This window comes from Charadrius vociferus, unplaced genomic scaffold (genome assembly GCF_000708025.1).
Source record: "Charadrius vociferus isolate BGI_N301 unplaced genomic scaffold, ASM70802v2 scaffold375, whole genome shotgun sequence".
Classification (NCBI taxonomy): domain Eukaryota; kingdom Metazoa; phylum Chordata; class Aves; order Charadriiformes; family Charadriidae; genus Charadrius; species Charadrius vociferus.
The window spans coordinates 2,589,790-2,594,991 of record NW_009648440.1 but is presented as its reverse complement, the minus strand read 5'-3'; positions in this window follow the sequence as shown (position 1 = coordinate 2,594,991).

The window sequence follows — 5,202 nt, the reverse complement described above, 5'->3', positions numbered from 1 at the left end:
GAAAGAGCTGCTCTGGTCTATGCTGGAGACTGCTGGCTCCACCATAATTTAGATCATCATAGATGCTGTGGCTTGTTACCTTTTAGGGAGGTGAATCATTTAGCTTTATAAATCTGAGAATTCTTCTCCTGGTTGTGTTTAAGGCAGTGTTACAAGCCCTTGTTGTGAGACTACGTGACAGCAAAATCACTTTCCCTAAGTGCATGTAGGAAAGAGATACTAACTCCAAAACTAGACTTGTTTCTTAACTGAGTAGCCAATATTTTTAAGAACTAAATTTCATTTCTTGCTTGATCATGTGTGGAAAAGAGAATCCTTTAGTTATGGTGAGGTGGTATGTAAACAAGACACTGTTATCAGTGTCAAGGTAGAGATTTTATACTTGTTTATAAAATAAAAATTGTTCAAGTGGATCCTACGTGTAACTCCTTATGCAGATAGCAGATGTGAGTCTGGAAGGCTACTCTCTTGTGAGTCACAGAAGATGAGGTCTCTTTTTGACGGGAAGAAATATTTTAACAAATCTGTAGGCACTCAGTTCTTGCCTATAGCTAGGCTGTATAATGAGGTTAATTTCAGGTGGACTGTGGCTATGGAGATAGGATTTGCATCTTTTTCCATGACAGTCCCAACATAAACCCATAGACATAAAGCAAATTAGAGCAAACATGATGTGTTTTTCACAAGTCCTGCCTAGCATGCCAAACTCCGATCCCTCTCTTTTGCTTTCTTGTGGAGAAAGCGTCTTTCCTTAAAGTTGTTCACTTTCTAACAACCTTTCTATTGCAAATCAATACTATTGATAGCTCTCTCCTGAGCCTGGTTGCATTAAAAAGCAAGCTTCTATAGAAAGCTTTGGTTTCATGTCCTTTGTACAGATTCCCATACCTGACTGCTCAGGTGCTCTGGCTGTTGCGTGAACCACTTGGATGGGTGGGAACAGTCCCACTGTGGTGTTGTGAGCCATAATCTCTTTAATATACTGCTTATTGGTAACTATTGTGTAAAAACATCATGTTAGTTAATGGAAAGGAAAAAAGATGTCTAAAGGGACACTGCTGTCATTGTGAGCTCCTGGTGTGGGTTTTTTTTTTTTTTTTATATCTGGTTGTGTAGGCATGTAGCCTCATGCTACCCCGGGTACATACTGCAGAGGCTGGCCCTCAACCGTTACCATATTTTCTTACCCAGAACCTGCAGCTTGGGTAACCTGTGTCCTTAAAGAGTACAGGTACTTGAGAGTAAGTCCCTTAATAACCTGCTGAAAATAAGAGGCAGGGGATAACCAGGGCAGAGAAAGCAGCACATGGAAAATCAAGGGCCAGTTTAGGGAAAGGAAGCAACCTGATGATAGTGCAGAGCTGACATTATATACATATAGACGTAGTCTGCACTGCATTTCTTTGGCATTTTTAATTCTCCTATGTAACATACAAAACTGTGTATAAAAAATGCTGCAATCATCCGTGGGGGTGGGGAATGAAGAGCTGTGCTGGTGGTGAGAGTCAGTGGGAATTCCCTAGCCCAAGTATCAGGACATCAGATGTGTGTCATGTGCAGTATTTGTGCACTGTACAATGTACTTGCCAGGAATGAACCGTGGTGGCATCTCGCTGGTGTGTAACACCGGGGCTGGAGAGCCTACCCTGAGCATGCCCTGCTGAAAGAGATCTGGATGTTGGGGAGCGTGCTCTTTACTACTTATAAATTGCTTAACTTGTTATTGAGGGGAAGAAGCAAGGGTGTAGGGGAAAAAGAGAGAAGCCTGTTGCCTTTGCTTCTATTAAATAGTGTTGCTCGTTTAATGGATGGGTAACAGGAAAGAGGGTAAGGGGACGCCATTGTTAATGTGAACTCCTGCAGTTTTTATTATACTTGCACCCGCTATAGTTAGGGTTGAGCAGCTGTTTCCATTATGAACTCCTATTTCAGGGGTTTATAACTTGGTTGTAAAAATTTGCTCCAGGCTAAACTGTAACTCACTGGGTCTTAGCCTCGGAGAATTTTCTTAAACAAAACTTCAAAAGAAGAACTCCATCTAGTCATTGTTCTGCAAGCTTGCACAGAAGCCAAATTTTACTGAAAAGCCTTGAGATCTGTTTATAAAACTATGAGTTGATTACATTTCCCTCTGTCATAGTTTAAAAAAAAAAAAAGTTTGAACTACGCAAAATATGTGTGAAGAATGTATGTGACCAAGGGAGGAACGCCGTGATGACTCAGCTGATGTCCATTCAGTCTGGTAGCTGTTGGGTTATGAAAGTTTTTTCCTTTGAAAAGACAGAAATGTGTTATTGCCATAAGACAAGAGAATGCTGAATTTGCTTTTATTCATAGGATCTATGAAGGTTTAGTGCCTGTGTGTATTGAACTGTGCCTACGTAATACTAGCATTGAATTCATACTTTGTAGCATGCTGTTTCTGCAAAGGTGTCTTATAATATATGTTTGGTCATACATATGTTTAAATCCCCTGGGCATACAGTTTCTTTCAGAAAGATCTTAGAATGCCATCACTCGTCTGCCCAAATTGTGTTCAGTGGCCTTTAACTGCCTTTGAATAACGTGTTGCCGAGCTTTTTTATGAGGTGCAGTTACATTTTATAAGGACACCTTTTATGTATAAAAAGGATTGTCTCTTGGCCCTTCCAGTTTGTTTCTGTGGCAGTAGATATGCATTGGAAACCAGCAAATTTCACCAAAAACCTCAGCAAAAGTTGCAGTAAGATTATGAAAAACTTGTTAATCCATCCAGTCTTTTGTTTGGCTGGATAAATGACAGTTGTAAGACATCAAGAAAATGTTGAAATCTGGCTCACAGGTTTGTGTGAGCCATCATCATCTATTGGCAAATTTGCAAAGCTATATAGATACATGAAACTGAAAACCAGCTTCCCTCAGTTTCCAGGGGCAGGAATATTTGTTTAGGCAGATGTCCAATGTATCTGAAGACGGATCTGAAAATTTCCTTCTCTGGCATCATCCATAGGTGATTTGAGAAAACTTTGTCGTTTGGAGCTCAGTGTAGGAAGTACGGCCAATGCTGTGTGGGGATATAGGGCTGGTCCAGAATTAGGTTTGGTACTTGATATCAGTAGTGTACTAAGGTTTGCTCTTCTAACACTTCTGTATCTAAAAACCTGGATTTTAAATATGATGGATTGCTTTTCAGATTTTACATGCTATTCTGAATCAAAATTGCCAAAGTAGGTAAAGATGCTTACAGTTATCCTAATCTTACGAAAATAGGTAGGGAAGAATATAAGAATCCAGGTTTCAATTTGAGCATCTTTCACAAGAATATCTCTGCACTACTCAGAGCCACCTATTCTGTTCTGAGGTGCTTTTGCCACAAAGAATGAAATTGTCCCCTCCTTTGAAATACATACGGTGCTCCACAGCCATCTTGTCATCTTAGTTATCCAGTGAGGAGGCAGTCTGTGGGAATGAGTATTTGTAGATATTAGTAATTTACAGTGCTTGGTGTTTCCCAGCAGCTCCTGGCATGGTGATGAATGCCACTGCTGCGCTTTCTCTGTCACTGGCTAAGCTTCTGTAACTGCATTGCATTTCAGACTGTAGTATGAGGGATGTTAATTCATGGTGTTATTGTTATTTAGAAGGATGCAGAAAATAGCTAAGAATGTAAAATATATTATGATTATAATCTGCTTAGTCACCAGCATGGAAATATCATCCAAACTAAATCGGCCAAAGCAAATAATTTTTTTTTATCCCAAAGGTATAAGAAATGTGCAGTGAATAAGTCTGCTTACACAACAAATAAAGTTATTTCTTCATTCTTCTACTCAGAATTTACTTAGAAGGATGTAATCTCAAAATCTAAGAGTCTATTGATGAAGATAAGATGGCACCTCTGTCTCTGGTATCGAGGAGAGCATAGTGGGAAACTGACTGCTCTCCCACAGCAACAGTAGCTGCGCAGAGTAAAGACAGTTTCACACAGGCAGAGCCGTGTAGTTTTTCTAGGTCTAAACCAACACTTCATTCTATTGGATATGAATAAAGGAGCAGACCAACACAGGTGTCTGGCATTGAGGAGTCCTGTTGAGGCGCTACTGCATTTATCAGCAACTTCAGTTTCTCCATTTAAAGCTGTAGTTCAGGTATAACAAATTGCAAAAGTGCAATGAGCGTCAAAACCCACTTTTTCTCTACTTTAAAAAGCAGATAAAAATAATTTTCTTCAGGGATAAGCAGAAAGTAGGCAGTCTCTGAATTAGGGTGTAGTGATACGTATAATAGGATAGACTGTACATCAGGACCCCCAAACGAACTTTTCTTCCTCTGAGCCATTGTTCTGGGCTTCTATTTAATGACTATACTTAAATATAGACTAAAAATTATGGGTCACCAGTAGGTTTGTTGTACCCTGACCTATCTCTGTCCCATGAAGTATATCTCACATCACTAAAATCAGGTAACAGTGACTGCAGTCACATGGTGGACACCAATCTGCCCTGTGATGAGAAGGGATTTCAAGGTGCACAAAAGAGGATGTTCTATCCCATGGCCCATAGTTTGCATATGTTTCATGGACCCTCTTGCTGACAGTGTGTCATGGCCATTGCCCTGTCAGACAAGGATAAATAAGAGTTTGTTGGTGTTTTTAGCTCAGGTCTTGTAGAAGAAAAGCTCTGGGACCTTATTTGAAAGAAACAGAAAGGAACAAATGCGATAAGGAGGGGCAGCAGGACAAGACAGCAAGGGCTGATGCAGTTTTCAGCCCTCTCAGGGATTTTGAGTGCTCCTGGAGTGCCAGGTCAGGAAGGCTGTGCTTTCTGACCTGATGTTAGGACTTCCCACAGTTAGTCTGACCATATGTACACAGAACAGCTGCTAAGCTAGTAACATTTGACGCTGTCTCACTTTCCTCTGGAAACAGGCTTCAAAGTGCATGTTTTCTCATGGTGCCTCTCAATGGGGTTTTCTCTCAGATATGCCACTGTGTTCTCCCCCAGGCTTTATGCTTCTGCTTCTCTGATCTTTCTCCTGTCCCTCAGTCTCCCTCATCCCCTCTTCTGGCCAGGTTGCCACCACCACCATCTCTGTTCTGCACTTGGAGTACATCTGTTGCTCAAAGCAGTTGCTTGAGTTATCTCCATTGTCTCACCCTTTCTCAGGTCCCTGCCACTGGATTCCCCCACCAAGAATCTTGCTCCAAAGCCCCCCCCCGCCCCC